At 43.2% G+C, this 17,462-nt stretch overlaps 1 protein-coding gene across 2 annotated transcripts in view; it reads left to right on the top strand.

Moving 5' to 3' along the window:
- The first annotated feature begins 212 nt into the window (after positions 1–212).
- Positions 213–17,462, top strand: part of Tmem200a (transmembrane protein 200A) — a 72,076-nt gene continuing 54,826 nt past the window's right edge. The window contains exon 1 of one of the 2 annotated variants that reach the window (XM_063232865.1): positions 213–347. The gene's annotated coding sequence lies outside the window, so the exon portion shown is untranslated. Of the gene's footprint in view, positions 348–436; positions 728–17,462 lie in introns of those variants that run through there. The other variant, XM_063232866.1, reaches the window with a different exon arrangement.

Here is a 17,462-nt window from a genome sequence, read left to right as displayed (position 1 = left end):
CGCCTCCGCGCGCCGGTGCGCGGTTTAGGGCGAGGGTGTCCGGCGGGGATCGCGGGGAGCGAAGCAGAAAACTTTCCCTCGCGGGCCGGGTCGCTTTTGTCTCCCGGCGGCGGGGCCACGCCTGAACCGCGCCCCACCTCGCTGGCCGCGCGCTCGCCCCGCGCCTCCCCGCAGCCCCCTGCGCCCCCCGCGCCCGCCGAGATGGAGAGCCAGGGCGCCGCCGCCCGCCGTCGTCGAGGTCCCCGCTGACGCCCCGGCCCCGCCGCGCAGTCCCCAGAGCGCCCGACGTCCCCACCGCCCGGGAGCAGAAGAGCAGAGCCGCCGGAGCCCAGGCCCGCGCCGCGCAGGTGAGGGGGCGCGCGGGGCGGGGCCGGGGACCTCGCTGGGCACGGGGCGTCCCCGCTCGCTGCCGCTTCGCCGGCTCCCGAGTTAGGCGAGAGGGCTCCCGAAGTTTGGGGACACCGCCGAGCCCGCCGGGGTTCCGGACCCCGGGGGGCAGCCCCAGCTCCGCAGCGCCCGCGGTCTCCACGCGCGACGCCGCCTTTGTCTCGGGCAGCGCAGGTGGGCGCCGCCAGCCGGGTGGCGGAGGCGGAGGGCAGCGGTGGTTCCGCACGTGCGTGTCCCCGCGTGGGCGCTCCCCTAAAGAAAGGACGCAGGGCTCGCACGACCCACTTCGTGAAGCATTCTTCCGCGATTCCGAATTGTTGGAGCCCACACTTCCTGTTGTGTAGGTGCAGGCTTTCTATGTGTGTTTACTCAGATTTAGAGAAGTTGCGTGTGTGTGCGTGAGCGTGTGTGTAATAAAAACGGTTCATTGTTCAGTATCAGTATCTCACATAATGTCAGCGAGAAAGGCAGCTGCCCCATCCAATTCCATATATGTGTGTGTGTATGTGTGTCTGTCTGTATTAATTATCTGGAGAAATTGGAAGTAGCCCTTGTAAACCTTAATCTGGTGTGTTACAAAACTAAACGTGTTGTGCTCCCCTTGTCTTTCCTTCTGAAGACCTTCAGAAGTATCTGAACAACAGTTCAGAAATCAACAAATACTCTTATTTTTCAGTAAGAGTATTGAACTCTTTTGGTTTTGCTGTCCAGCAGAGTTCAGAGGTATGCGTTCTGCACGTTTCATGTGTAAATACTACCGATCTCTTATGAAAGCTAGTTCCTTTAATGATTTTTCATTTTCAGTTACACAGAACCACATGAAATGACCTTTGGTGAGTTATTTGGCTACTAATACCAGACCACATTTTCCAGTTTGAGAAAAGACGGTGAAGTCTTAGAGCTCTATTTCCTACTAGTGTTTATCTATACCAAGGCTTCTGATTGTGTTTTCATGTTTTTCAAACAGCTCAAGTGATGCTTATTTCTAAACATAAAATAATGCTTCAAATAAGTGGAATCTATGCTGAATGTTTTAGCAATTTAATGTTTTGAGTTTTTACTATGAAAAATGCATGTAGTATTAAACTCTTAGGAATACTTTTTCCCTGACAAAGTCTTACTAGAGAGCTCATAATAATGAGACTAATTTAGCTATAATTTGGAACCCTGGTTATAATTATCTTTGTGTCTATCCTGGGAAAGCCGTTGGTAAAGGGAAAGTTGTTCGTAGGAAGTCTGTTTGTAATTTCTAGGCATTTTGGGGAGCAGTCCTTCACCTGTTGCTTTTGGGTCAGGTCTAATTAAATAAAGTGTCTGAATTTATCTGCAGTCTGAAAGATTGAATCAGAAATGGTCATTTTCCAGTGGAATGGCTGCATTTGTTATAACTTAGAGGGATTCTTAGTGATGCCTTTGAATGCTCCAAGAGTTAGATTGCTATATTTGGACTTGTGTAGTTTTGGAATTTTGACAATAGCTTATTGGAAAGAGAAAGATAACTACTAAGGTACAGGGGAGTGTATCTGAACTAATTGGTTAAACTGTGTCATTCCCACAGAGACTGTTAGCATAAAGGAAAAGAAATTCATACAAAGTTTACAGAAATAGGTAAAGCCAAAGATGCAAACAGATGTCACCTTTTACGAAATTAGAAGATAAAAAAATAGTAAGTCTCCTAGTAAGCACAGAGTTCTCATAGTGCTTATTAAACAGGATGTAGAACTCAAAAGAGGAAGCAGTTTTCTGATACATTTCATATAAATAAGAGACAGTACAGGGAGTCTTTGTTAAGCAAACTAAATTTGGTAAGATTTGTGTAGGGACCGAAAAACAAACCTTCAGTGAGACAGATCCTTCATTTTATTACAGAGTATTTGCAGTTTTGTCACATGTGTACCCGCTTCCTCCTGGAATTAAGGCATGTGTTTTCTGCTAACATCTGGTACATGGTCACCCCTCAAAGGACATTGCTTGGTGAGCACTTGCTAGGCTGCCTTGCACGAGGGAGGCTTGGGGGCCGGGTCTGGTAAATGTGCCACAGTGCACCTTGTACTTCTAGTGTTTCCAGATTTCAGAAAACCAATGCAGGCTGGGCTGAGGGTCATGAAGGATCTGGATGGGAAGCTTGTCATCTTGACCTGATCACTGCTTGTGACAAGGTCCTTGAATGTTGTGGTCCTTGGTGCCCTCAGCTGTGGAATAAAATCTTTGGATTGGTGACATTTGCATTCCCTTAAAATGTTGTGTTAGTGACTTCCGGTGGAATTAAGGCCAGGATGAAATCAGAGTGTGAGTGTCTGTATGTGGGGTTGCAGTTTGTAGAGTTAGGGTTGAAGGGAGCAGGCTGGACGATGCGTCAGATGTAGGAAAAGGGTCATGCCAGAAAATGAAGGAGATCTGGTCCTGGGTGACTGGTCCATCACTGATTATTTGAGTTAATGAAACAAGAGATGCCAATTTTAACTTGGTACTTGATGGTTTTCCACAACGTTTCACAAATAATGGCAGTTGATTTTCAGAACATTCTCAGCGGTAATTAGAGCAGGAAGCCAGTAAAGCGAAGCAAAGACCAGTACAGCGCATTTGCACCCCTACACTCCGCTGCCTTTTTGCAGAATTTATAGAGATAGGAGTGCTACAGTATGCTTTGGAAACCCCAAGTAAAGAGATGAAAGAGATTGGGTTGGTGTTGGAGTTTGGAGAAGGTTAAATGTCAGAGTAAAACTTTCCATTTGGAAAGACAAGAATCTTCCATGGTGAGATTGAGACCTCCTGACATCCTGAAGTTGGATTATCGATGTTCACTCTTGGTTGCTCTTGTTCTGTGCTTCCTTCTGACCTAACTTCTGCTACCTTCCCAGCAGAATTCTGGGGAGGTGATGATCACAGATCCTTTAGGCCTCTTCCAAGAACTTTGGGTACATCTAGAAAAAAGAAGTAATCTACATTTCCTATACAGGTGAGGAATTTTGAGTAATTGAACTCTTAATTAGTAGGATGGATTCTAGGACCAGGTTGTATTTTGGAAACTTTGTCACCAGAGGTGAAATTACACAGAAGGCATAGGAATGTAGCAAGGTGTGAAGCTGTGGATTTATGCAGTAATTCCACTTGTATCTTCCTCGGGCTGTCCTGGACATTAATGGCACCAAAAGTGGTCAGATACCCCTTAGAATCACTGTACCCTGTATTCTTGTCGAAGAGAGTTATCGGGATTCATTTGATTATCAGCATAAAGAACCTAAATTTAATTAGGTTAAAAAAAGAATTCATTGGCCAATGCAAATGAAAAATTCAGAGATGATCTTGATTCTGTCATCACTAGCATCAGAGACTCATGTGACTTTTTTCAGAGTTCTCTCGTCGTTTCTCAATTCTGTTTTTCTCACAGTCAGCTTTACTCTAAGGTCCTCTTGGTATGTGCAGAGATGAACCACTGTTCTAATTCTAAGCCCAGGCTCTTGCGATAGAATCCATAAGAAAGAGAGATCCTGTTGCTTCCTGATCCGATTGATAAGAGTGCTTCCGATAGTCTCAGGCTAAAGCTTGCATCCAGCCCTGTATGCGTAGGGTCCTGGTGATGGCTGCATGAGGAAAATGGGTTCTGTCAAGATCACGTAGAGTTATGGTTCTCCAAGCAAATGACACTGTCAAATAAACAGTACGGGTGCTTAGGAGATAAGTGCTCTGTCCAGCATACGGATGTGGAGTTTACATTTAGAGGCAGCGCAGGTGCTCAGAGACAACCAAATCCCAGAAGTGGGCCTTTTCTTCCAACCAAGGTGAAGCTCAGTGATGAAATAATGCCTTCTGCTCTGAACTTCAAAAGGAGTGTGGTTTCTATCATATTACTCACTGCGGAATTGATGCTGTCTCCATATCTGTGTGCTTTTAGTAAATAGCTGTGTGCTTTATTTCCAGCCCAGTGATTTTTGCTTTTGGAAGCCTTGCGCAGCGTGGCAGTCATGACATTGAAGACTCTTGGGGCTTTGTAGGGCCAGTGAAATTTTAAAGAGGGAAGTGAAGTGAGGACCACAGAACTGCTGTTTATCTAAATTCATTGGATTTGTTGGAGATGGAAGAGGAGCGCTCCAGGCACAGATTTGGGACATCACTTAAGAGACATAAAATGATTGGTCCCGGATTAGAATGTTGGCCAAAGAAAGTGTGAGCCCCACTGTGAAACACTGGTGAGGCGGAATGTTGGGATGAAGGTGCATCTGTGTTCATTGCAGGGCTTGTAGAATGAAATGGATCAGAAGGGACCAGCACAGGGAGACAGGCTGGGCCAGCGGGAGAAATAGCCATGTGTGTGGTGGTAGGGACAGGTGTAGAATTGATTCTGTTAGAGACCTACCTGGGAAGGCAGGTCCCAAGTTGTACATGTTAAATTCTTTTTATTATTTAAACTTCACAAGAGCCCTGGAAGGGGAGATGATCACATACTTAAAGCTTTGCAGTTATTAAGTGATAAAGCTGTATTTAAAACCAAGCAGTTTGACACAGCTTGTTTTTAACCGCTCTGTGCTATCTCTCAAGCCCAAGGTCAGAATCCAGCACAGCAGACCTAACTGGACAGGCTCAGCAGGGCTTCTCATGCAGCCAGAGTGCTGGACATCCAGATCGGACAGAATGTGCAGAACAGAGGTTAGCAGGGCGAGGGTGCAGTGTATCCATACTCAGCGACAACTGGACAGGAGTGCCTTAGATTCTGGGTTTGGGGCTTGGTTGACAGTGGGGACAAGAAAGGGGACTGGGGCAGTATCAGGAAGTTGAACAGGTGGACAGATCAATAGAACAAATGGGGATGGATTGTTGATCAGAGAACTGGAACTCTACCATCTGCCCTGGCTTTAAATACTCTTCCTGGCATAAATCAATAAAAATATGAAATGGGCAGCTCCTCCGAGGGAGAGAGGATTGTCTTAGCTGTCAGCACTGTGAGGGAAAGAAGAGCTTACATCTGTAGAGCATCTGCTGGATGCCTTGGATACACAATCTCACAAAATCTTCATTGCAGCACTGGGTTTGGGCACATATCTCCTGCCCTGTATGCATAGGGAAAGGTTAAATTTACATGCCCGAGCTGGAGATGGCATGGAATGCCACATCTGTATGAATCCACAGGCCCGTTCAGGAGTCCTTCTGGTCCTAACAGGATAGGTCAGTTCAAAGAGAGGGATAGAATTTGGGAAGTCAGAGAGGTGCCTGGTTGGAAAGGAAAATAGTAAGCTCCCTTTGGAGACATACAAGGGTGAAATCAGAGCAGATTGTTTGTCCAGCAGGATTGTATTCGGCTTCAGCTGAGCACTTAATAGTCTAAAGGTTTCCCTGCTCGGTTCAGGGTCTCTGTCATTATGCAGGATAGATACGTCAGCAAGTCAGATGTTCGCAAAGCTTAATTTTAGTCACCGATTTCCGTTAAAGAGAAGGGATGTCTGCCAACAGCGATGGCCTGAAGTTACCTTTTTACATATAGATACCTTACCCTATGAAATAAGAAAAATAAGAGATCCAGAGAGGGAAGGAAGGGAGAAAGCAGAGAAGAGAGAAAACTAGCACGTGTTGAATGTAGTAAATGTGTGTGTGTGCATGTGTGTGTGTGTGTGTGTGAGAGAGAGGAGAAGAAGGATATCGAGAAGGTAAATGAAAATAGACACATTTGTGAGACTCTTACAGCCTATTTGGAGAAGTAAAACAACCATGCATAAAACTTTTAAAACAACACAATAGGATACTTAGATTTTAGAGTTGGAAGCCTCTTTCAGAGTGCCGTCAAGAGCACAGTGCTAGCTAGTGTTGTGAAAGTCAAACTTAATAGCACCAGCTGAAAATAAATTTTATGGCCACTGAAAGGAACGGGGCCATCTAAAAATGCCCAAAGCCAACCAGGAGAGGCTTCTGGGAGGAGGTGAGTTCTGATGGGTATGCATAGGCAGAGAGGAGAGAGGAAGGGAGTCCAGGAAGGTCAAAGAACCTCTCTGCCTTCCTGCCAAGGACACTGGCACTCACCTGTGGTTGAGTGCATTGTTTGCAGTGAGAGAAGATGTGCACCATGGAGAGATAAAGGCATCTCGGTAAGAAGGACATTCCTGGTAGAACTTAGGCTTGTATTGGATGGTTCAGGAGAGAGCTGCCTCTGGATTAAAACAAGCATAATCCTGTGACTCTGTATCTTCATAAAGCATGTTAGAAGGAGGCAAGACTCGAAGAGGCTAGCGCTGTTGATAAAAAAGCAGTTGTCACTTACGGTAGCCAGTTGTGGGGATGTTTGACCCATCTAGAAGGCAGGCGATGTTCACGTTTTTGTTCCCATTGTTTTGTGAGATTTTTGAAACAGGATCAAGGTACGTAATGTAATAAAGCAGCCAGATGTAAACAGATGATCATAATACAGTGAAGGTGGGGATATGAAAAGATATTGGAGATTAATGAAACAAAAATAACGCAAGCTGTTTTGCAAATAGTGAGCTAATCACAGAAGTGCTGAAAAGCAAATATTTTCCTTCCAAAAATCAGCATCTTTCTTCAGCAAGGCAGGGTGAATCCAGAGACTATTGGTATTTTCTCAAAGCTGATGTTGGCGTAGGCAAGAGACAGACTTTGGTGCACTTGGGAATACAAGTCAGATCGATTCAGTGGGCATATAAGTGTAAATATTTGTACTACACTAGTTATTAGAGTTTCTGAAGTGATATTATTATTTCTAACCACCAAATATTACCTGTTTCCATTAGAAATTTTAGAAAATTCATTAAGTTAAAAATTAACTTAATATATCTGTATATATATATATATATATATATATCTGTATATCTGTATATCTGTATATCTGTATATATCTGTAATCTTACAACCCAAAGTCACCCATAACATTTTGGCATTTTCTTCTTCCTTATTTTTAAATAAGTTTTTCAGTAATTAAGATAACCTGTTCTGTTTGCCTACCCTATATATTTTCCAATCTCTAGACAACTTTATTAATGTCTGAATATAATTGGATTATACGAATGTATCATAATTTATTAACTGTTTCCTTAAAATTAAACCTTTAGGCTGTTTGCAGATATTTATGTTTCAAATAGCACGTTGAGAAAATTTTCAGTTAGATTTCAGATCAATGCTTTCTTTAAAAGACAAAAGTTACACATATGTGTGCATTCCACCTTACATATTGCTATCACATTATTGCTTCAGCAAGATCTAGAGAAGGGTAGTTCCTGGGTCAGAGGTGATGATGGTTTTAAGACTCTCTATTTAATGTCATGAGTGAAGGTGACTGATAGTTTATGTAAATACCCCTCACCATGCTTGCCAACTTGGTTTTGGCTTCTTTTCTTTTTTTGGTACTGGGGATCGAACTCATGACCACGCACTTGCAAGGCAGATGCGTATGCCACTGAGCTAAATCCCTGGCCCTTTGGCTTCATTTTTGTTTTTAAATAAGAACAGCTACCATTCCAGACAAATTCTATTTTTTAAAAATATTTTTTATTTTAAAGAGAATAAAGCCAAACCAAAGCAAACCAAAACAACAAAGCAAATCAAAACAAAATAATGCAACCCATACAGGACTTCAAACAAGACAACAGGAAATTAACAATGGCTACCATAACGTCTCTTGTTTTCTTCAAAGTAGAAGACCATCCCATCACACACAATAAAATCAAACAAAGCAAAACAAAACAGAATAAAACTCAGTACTACTTTATGCTAGCTGCCCATTGTGTTCTTTTGCTTCCCAGAACCCTCTTGTAGGATATAGATGAGTAGAATATTGTGGTAAACCCTTCACTTCACGTTTTAAAGCTTACAGATGTGTCCCAGTCAAACCCAGTAGAGACAAAATGAGCTGGCGAGCGATTTCTTGAGAGCCAGCAGTCTTCTTCTCTGGTGGGGACCCTTCAGACCTGGTGTGGAACAGCCTGGGAGAGGCGGGACTTTGGGTTGAGAGCCCCAGTTGTGAAGCCTGTCCTCCAACTACCCGCACCTGCAGCCTTGGAGACGGTCCTGGCATCGCAGGTGCTGTACGTGTGGCCAGTGGAGCCTGTGGCCCTGGTCTGCACCTGTTCTGGTTTTGGAAGAATCCCAGGTGGTGACCAGGAAGTAAGGTATCAAAGCACTTGATTGATTGTCCTTTGGACAACCTCTCCTTGGTGAGTCTTTAATTTTTCAACCACAAATCAAAGAAAGAGCCACAATTCCCTGTTTTTACTCTTTTTCAAAGAAATGTGAACCATGTTATGGTGTCCCGTTTCCATAGTGGTAAACTTGGACTTTTTTCTCAAGAAGGAGAATGTGGGTCATATTTAGATGTCTGTAGGTTTTTGTTATCTCAAAACACTGCCTGAGACTACAAGGGAACTATTACTGCTGCAGACTTACTGCAAAAATCATTCTCAGGCATTTTGCCTGTCGGTTTCAACTTTTCAAAAAGACTACTATTTTTTCTGTAACAATAATTCACCTCTAAAATAAGAATTATTTTAGTTTTCTTGTATTAGTTGAGGAAAAGCAATAGAACTTCTATGGATCTCAGCTGGTAATTTTGGACACAACTATTCATATCATTTGCTTAACAAATAATTCTTTAGGGAGATTGAGTCAATAGATACTGTTAAACTATACTTGTGACCCATTTTGTGAAATGTGAAATGTCTTAGTGATAGCGTAAAGAACTGTGAAGGAAGCCATGTCCTATGTATTTATTATTCCTTTACTGATAAGACATGTGAAAGTTTTGATGAGATGCATAAAATAGTGAACCAAACGATGGAGACTGAAAAGAAGTTCATTAATTGATAAGTGATGCAAAATAAGTTGTGTGCTCATAACTGGGGCTCAGGTAGAAATCAAAACAAAGGTTGTGTGGATTTGGCTTCTGGATGGAAATGACAAATTGTAAGCACAGAAAGATGCAAAGCAGCTTGAGGAGAAGAAAGTGCTTGAGGTGGGGGAAAGCCAGGGTGTCCGAGTTCCTTGAGGGAGGTCAGGAAAGCCCTGGGGCTTCAGGCTGTTGTCTGTAAGACATGGACGCGCCAGCCTGCTGTGCACTGGAGGAGGAAGGAAGGGCAGAGACTTTGCCCTGGGACGCTGCTAGAAGGCTGAGCAAGATGTTTGAGGCCATGTATTAAAAGTGGAAGTGAGGCTCAGTGTGTAGACTGCTACCTCGCTGTGATTGTGGATTCCTTTGTGGTTCTGCTCAAGACGCATCACGTGTCACTCTTTGACCAAAGACATCTTATACACAGGATGCCCGCCTTCGAAGGAGTTGCAATGTAAATAAAAGTAGTAATATAAGTATGTGTAAACATAAATGCATGGAAAACCACATGTAATACAAGTGTGCATAAGTGTAAATAAATGTAAATCTCAGTAGACTGTGCATGGCTTTGTAAGTCTACCACAGATGTTTTAGTTATTTGAAGCTTATATATTTTTATGCAGTGCCTAGCATGTGACTTGTATGAACTTGGTAGATGTTTGTTGAATTAATTACATCAAATATTCTGTATGTTGAGAGAAAACGTACCCTCAGAAAATCACATTTAAACATGGTATTTTTATAATAAGACCAAATAATTTGAAAAAACTTTAGATACATTAACTGCACTCTAAGTAATAATCATAATGTAGATAGTATTTAACATGTTAAGGATTGAAATATTTAAAATTAAAGTAACAAGAGTATAATCACTTTTTCTATGTATATGTCTTTTTCCTAGTATAAATAGAAATCTCTGAAAAGTCCACTTTTTAGATACATTATTTTGTTAGCATCATCTGGTTCTTTTTTGTGTATGTTCCCCAATCCTGCAACTTTAATTCAAAACTTTGCTGCCAGAATGTGCATAATTGAACATGAAATGATAATAACATAGACTTAGTGATGCTTGTTAATAAATATCTAGCTCAGTGTTTTTTGGGAGCTCAATTTCAAAATACACTTACTGAATCGTTCAGTGTTTGTTGAGAACATCCCAAATTCCTGCTGCTGTGTTTGGTGCTGGGAGGAAAACAGGCTTCCCTGAAGGAATGGAAAGGTTAGAGAGTCATCAGGTGAGATTCGAAGTGCTCACCCCAAAAGTCAGAGCTTGGAAATAAGATGGTGCTGGAGACTCCCTGAGTGTAAGTTTGGAGAGTGTGTAAGGGTGTGATTAGTGAAACTGAAGGCCTTAAATGTGGAATTTAGTTAAGTGATTTTAAAAGGTGGATTACAAAAGGAAGACAGATGAACAAGGCAGCACACGCCATCTGTCTCCAGGTAACGGAGAGCCACCTGCGTCCTGACTGTCATTTCCACAGAGGCTGCCCGAGGGAGTCGCCGTTCTCCTGGCCCAGCTGCTGAGGCTTGTGTGCTCACCTGGCAGAAGACCCAGCGGCTGGCCTGCTTGGCAGGCCCTGGGGACTCATCCCTACCTGCAGAACCTGCACCCAGCCCTTCCTGCTTCAACGTCCCACAGGCCGGGCTGCGCCCCAGTCCCGCTGCCCTGGCACAGTGACCTAAGCTCACCTCGAAGTCTGTCTAGCTTCATCTTGCCCTGACTTTCACATCCTTTTGCTCATTGGCTTGGAAGAGTCTCAGGGCTCCTCCCATCTTGATTTCTGCTACAAGATCCCTCATTCTTTCCTTCACTTATTCATGCAGTAAATATTTTCAGAGCAATTACTATGTATTCCTGTAGATGCTGGAAATGTTACGGGGACTGTAACAAAAATTCTGTCTTGATACCCTTTCATTCCAGCTTGAGGATACAGATAGTACACATACAAGTTGTTATGACAGTGAAAAGAAAAATAAAGAAGCAACTAAGGACAGAAGGAGTTGGGATGAAGATAGCACAGTATCTTTTTTTTTTTTTTGTCTTTTTTTCGGTACCAGGGATCGAACTCACGACTGCCTGCTTGCAAGGCAGGTGCTTATGCCGCTGAGCTAAATCCCCAGCCCCCAGCATCTTTATCTTTAAGGATGATGTCTGACAAGGAAAAGTGACTTGAATGAACCAAGAGAAGAAAGCATTGCACTGACTTGGAAGGAGCTGTTGGGCAGGAGGAACAGGAAGCCCAGAGGCCAGGAGGAGACAGTATATGAGGTGGGAATTGGCTCAGCATGCCGGGGCCGTTGGAGGCTACAGTGATGGAACAAGGGCGCTCTGGACCTTGCGAGCGAGAAGCACCCACCAGATCCTGACATCAGGGAGCTTTCCTGGGCTCTGTCCTCACAGCCCTCTGAAATTTCAGACGGAAACGTGCTTTGGAGAAGTCTGGAGGTCTGTATTCAGCAGCTCTGAGCCCTGCCTGATGAACCTGAACTCTAAGCCAAGATTCTTAGATCCCATGGTGTCAAATGAAAGTGACACTGATTTGGAGAATGACAAGGCCAAATGGGAGGTGTTGTAATCTGGTTGTGGACAAAGTTTTGTTGTGGGTTCAGAGCACTGTGTATTCAGGAAATCAGTGTGAGAACTGCAAAGAGAATTTTTCAGATGAGTGAAAAAAATCTGAGGGGTGGAAAGGCAGCTCACTTAGGTGCAGGGTTTAAATCAATACTTTTCTGTCCCTGATCATGGCCCTTGAGTCATGTAGGTGACACACGTGTGTTAAAGTAAAGCTGTAACATTTGGGCTGACTTCAGCTACCTTACAGGAACCACGGCTGTCAGGATTGAGGAGCTGGAGAATGCCTAGAAAGCCTGTTTGAACCAGCATTCATTTGGTCATCCTCAGGAAGCCCTGCTGTGTTTCTTGCATGTGATGCAAGAGAATAGACGTAAACAGGGTGGGCAGAGCTTTTAAACTCGGGGTAGAGGCAGAGAAACAGTTACACCATCAATAACTATGTGATTGTAAGTGTGGCCAGTACCACAAACATGGTTGAAGAATGCCTTCACAGGAAATAACTTCTAAGTTGAGACTAGAGGCCAGAGGAACTAATGTGAAGAGGAAAAGAGCCAGAGGAAAAAAATCCATGGAGGACCATTGAAGGAAGGAAGGAGTTTGGTATTTCTGAGAAATGGAAAGAAAGCCTTTTTGCTGGGTCAAAAGGAGCCGAGCAGAGTGGACAGCAGGAGAGCAGTACCATCGTTCAATACCTTGAGAGCAGTGGGTGACTGATGGAAGGCAGCCCGGTCCAGTGGTTTTGTGGTGAAGGAGTTGGTGGAGGCGAGAATGCACGAAGGAGAGACAGCAGGGCCTCCAGCTGTGCGATGCAGTGATGTTGCAGAGAAGTGGACAAAGATAAGATGGCTTTGGAGAGGGCACCAGCAGCATTGGTAACTGATAGCACATGGGGAATTGTGGTCTAGGAGACTGTGGCCCAAGCGAAGGCGTGGGTGCTGGCAGGATTGTACAGATGAGGAAGATTCTTCCTGGGTGCAACTCATGAGTTCAGTTTTGGACACTGGTTCTGAGATGCCTGTGAGACACATCTAAGTAGACATTCGGACAGGTGAGTCTGGAGCCCAGGTGAAATTTGGTATTGAGATATAAATTTGAGGCATTAGTTGTCAATATAGCTGTAAAGAGAATATAGACCAAACAAAGATGGAGGCTCAGGGGCATGTTTTGGGGGGTTTTTGCTTTAGAGAAGGCTAAAGAAACACAAAGTAGCAGTTCTAGAGATCAGAGAAAAGCAAGGTGTGATGTTAATGGGAGGTAAGTGCTATAAGCAATAAAGCTTTGTTTCTACATGGTCTTTCCTGAGCCCATTTGAAGATTTGGTTTCTTTTTTCAATCCACCAGTATAACCCAGATACACAGTTTTGAGTGAAATGGGATTAAAGATTACTGAAAATATTTTCTTGAAGTTTATGTCCTACCCCTTGATACTTTTAGGACAGAATAGACCTATAAGTCATCCCTTCACACTAAAAGAATGATACATAGCTCATCTGAAGATCAGTGTCAGTATTATGTGATGATTAATCTACTAGCAGCTACTTCTGCCTTTCAACTTAGTGTATCTTTGTACTCTTAATGCACTTGCTATTTTATTACCTGTTCATGTATTATTTTTGTGATAGTTTTCAGGATATTGGAAAGAAAGTGTATAATTTGAAAGAGAAGGACTTGAAAGCTAGTGGAAGACTGACGATTACCCTGGCTTTCATTATGAATGCATTCGGCTCATTAAGATTGAAAAGACACCTGTTGTTGGGGGTTGGGTTTTGCTTCTTCCCTTGGGAGCTTCCCTTCGCCTATTCTGTGTATGACATTGGTGGCCCCTGAGAGGACATGTCTGATTTTCTGCAGGCGAACACAGTGGAGAATCACATGAAACTTCAGAGGAGCAGAATGGAGCTGCTCTCCTGTTCATAGAAGACTTTTCTAATGATTCTTAGATGTGTGTGTCCAGGGCCAAAGCTGGGTGAAGGACCTGGATTGGCCTTGGGGCACCATACTGGGAACTTCATTTGCTTTCCTCCAGGGACAGTGTCAGCCATCTTTCTGAAGAAACTGCAGAACACCGAGGGACAGTCCCGAAGCAGTTTTGCCAGACAGACATGGTAGCTTGGTATCATACCTGGAGAATTGTTTTTGTTTGTTCTTTTGAGACACACAAATAGAAAGTTGAGTGTCTTCTAAAACACAAGTATAGGGACCGAAAGAAAAAAGGTTATTTGGTTTTTGTGCTTTATTCCCACAGCTTATAGCAGAGAATTTGGGGAATTGTTAACTGCAGCTTCGCCTCCAAGGGTTGGCTACCATCCTGCCGGGACCTTCTTTGAATGGGATCTCATCTCTGGTGGGATTCAGCTGTGATCTCTCATTTCCTCTTTCATTCACTCCGAAACCCACTGCCATCTGCTGCCTTCCTGATGTGGCTCTTCTTCAAACACAGTTTTAAAAATACACAGTCAACTTTTGGTTTATCTGGGTTATATATGATTTAAATGAGATTTTTTGTTTCAAAAGAAGAGCCTACTGGTAGGGATAATTTGGATATCAGACTTTGAGTGTCACCCATTAAGAGCAGTGAGCCCTTGGGCAAATTGTGTCACCTTGCTGAGCCCAGTTTAGTGTGGAACAATTTAACTTCCTTAGAAGGTTGCTGGGGTGGACAGAAAAGGTCATAGAAGTAAAGGATCTGGTGTGGTGAGTGGCAGGAAGTGAACACTATCCAGTGTTGGTTCTGGTCTCCTGGCTTCCATTTCTCCATTCACTGCCATATGGATGAGCTCTGCACACATCTTCTACGTGCAGGAGCTGTTAGCGCTGCTAGGTGGGAAATCCTTCCTGGGGAAGAGGCCTTTCACTCTTCTGGGTCCCCCTGGAATTCTAGCATGTTTTCTGTGGAGTCTTCTGCCTTTTGGGGGCAAATTGGTTGTACTTTCCTGGTCTTTCAAGGAGTTTTGCTCATGACAGCAGGTAACTCTGTATGTGTTGTCAGAGATTTGGTCTCCATCCCACATCCTGGGATATAAGCAGAAAAGATGGACTTAATATGTCCAGGAGACAGCAAAAAGTTGAGTGGAGAGTGCAAAGGGAACCCCCAAATCAGGCCTGCTCTGTTGATTCAGGGTTGAGTGCCTGCCCTTCGGGGACCTGTAGGTGCACTCTCCCAGAAAGTAACCCCACCCTGGATCTAGGAACTTCTTTCATCCTCTAGAGGGGGCAAGGCAGCTGCACCGAGCAGGAGCACTGGTGCTGTTGTCTGTGACTGGACCCCTGCCCACTCTAGGCCGGGGAGGGAGTCATCTCATCTGGGGAGTCAGTGGCAGCCATGGCCAGGTGTGTTGCTGTGTTGTGTTTGACTCCTTGTGGTCTTGTGGTTTCCTTCAGGGTTATTGAATTTGTTGATTACACTGACCTGGGATGGTGACTCCAAGGGATTCCTTAGGGGTCTAAAGCATCTGCCAGGACAGTATCACAGCAGTCAAGGACACTAGCTAGTCCATAGGCAGAGCCAGCTAACGCTGAGACTCATTCTCCTGATTGCTGAGAAGTCAGCGGCACCAGCCTGGAGAGAACTCAACCCTGGGACAGCAAGTCCAGGGTGCTGGTGTTCCAAACTCAGCCCGCCAGGTGCCAGTGGTGGATAAGCCAGTCCTGCCCTCAGCCTTCCTCATTGTGGTGTGGTGAAGGATCTTTGAAGCCATCCTAGTAAAACTGAAGGTTAAACATTTGAGTGCCTGGTAGTAGCAAGTAATCTGGTTCCCCTCGCAAGTATAACTCAGCTGTGTATCCAGGTATGGCTTTCTGGCTTTCTTTGAAAAATTATGATTAGTATAGTACAAGCTGTGTGCTTAAAATCCAGTCAGTGCTCCTGGTTTTCTTTTAATTTTTAGTATTTGGTAAATCATATTTGGTTCTAATGGAGATAAAATATCAAGAAGTGGTGAATACTGTTTTCATTATGAATAGAAAGGTTATATTCCACTTTCTTATTTTCTGAATGATCTGACAATTAAAGCATAAGCATAATTAAGTCAAATAATACGAGAGAAGAAATTTCTTCATAAGTACTTTCTCAACATTACAAATCGGCTTTAATCAGCATTTTATAAGAAATAAATTTAACCTTCATGAGTAGATATTTTTAATTGATAAAAGCACTCATCCTGATATGAAAACATTTTTAAAGCACACTTCTCTAAAGGCTAGATGATATTACTAGCCTGTGCTTCTAATTAATAGAAATATTCTTGTTACAACTATAATCGCCTTGATCGGAAAGGAAGAGCATGTTCCCAGATGTATCACAAGATATTTTGATACTATCTATCAAGCTTTGAAATGATCAAGTTACACTGTGGTGAACTTGGTAACGGGCAGCTAATTATCTTGTAATATTTTCTAAAGGAACTTTTTCCTTTTTAGAGCTTGAGAGTGTTCATTTCAGGTTTTTGCTTTTCTTCTGCTATGAATGGTTATCTTTGTTTATTACCTTTGTCGCTAGGTTTATCTCTGTCACAGTGTTTCATCCAGTGGTGGAAAGGCAGAAAGACCATTCCATGATTTTAAGTCGTCTTTTGGATATAAATATGGGAAAAAATAGAAAAAAGGAAATCAGACTTAAAAAGGATTTGCTTAGTCAAAATTGTGTTTCATGCTTGTGCATTTAGGGTGTTTAGTGATGAAGCCCTCGTAACACTGGTCTTCATGTCTCAGCCCAGTGAGCCACGGTCACCACTGACTTGGGCAGCAGAGCCCAGAGCTGAATGCCCATGGATGGGCTGCTTAGGGTCCTGTTCCTAATCTGAATTCTATCAGAGTTCATTTAAACTCTGAACAGAACTTACTGTTGAGGATTTCTCAGTTCATTTTTATTGTTGTTGTTGTTACATGGAGTAAAAAAGTAGCTATCTTATTTTTCCGATTCAAAGTCCCTGAAAGTAAGGACTTAACCTGAGGCAGAACAAAACGTGCACTATGAAAACCACTTGAGAGGGGCTGGGGATTTAGCTCAGCGGCCTAAGCGCCTGCCTTGCAAGCAGGCAATCTTGAGTTCGATCCCTGGTACTGATAAAAAAGAAAAAGACAAAAAAAAAAAAACAAAAAAACAAAAACAAAAAAAAAAACCACTTGAGAGATGGTTTTATAGAGCAGATGACTTTAGCAGGATTATTCTCCACTCCTCCAGTCCTTTCTTCTTCACCCAGATCCCCAAAAGAAAAGGCCCTTAATTAGAAGCCTCATTGTCTAGAGCAAAAATTAATTTGCTTTGCCCTTCTGTAATTTTAAACTTACATTGTGTTCTGCTTGAACTCAAAGGAGGTTTATAACCTTGTAACCTGTCATCTTCTGTGCCATTTTTCTATTTGAAAACCTGTAAGTCTGAGTATTACCAACTCACAATGCTATGTAAACTTGCACGTTATTATAAATCAATGCCAGAACTCTTAGATGAGTTTTTAAGAGGTACCTTTGGGCCTTTGGACATGCTTTGAAATGCAAACTAGACAGATGAGAAAATTATTCTCCAGCTGAGGTAGAAAACTCATTTGCCTGAAACATTGGTATTCGGAGGACAATTGTTCTTTTAAGGGGATTCCTAAACTTGAATTACCTAGAAATTTCTTGTTACTTTACTTGCCTGTACCTTGGTGGGCATCAAGGCGTAGAGGAGAGCTCACA

Source organism: Cavia porcellus, unplaced genomic scaffold (assembly GCF_034190915.1).
Source record: "Cavia porcellus strain 051 isolate PalLab524CR breed Dunkin Hartley unplaced genomic scaffold, mCavPor4.1 scaffold_22, whole genome shotgun sequence".
NCBI classification, from domain to species: Eukaryota; Metazoa; Chordata; class Mammalia; order Rodentia; family Caviidae; genus Cavia; species Cavia porcellus.
Note: the sequence above shows the minus strand (reverse complement) of the source record. Positions and strands in the feature narration are given on the sequence as shown.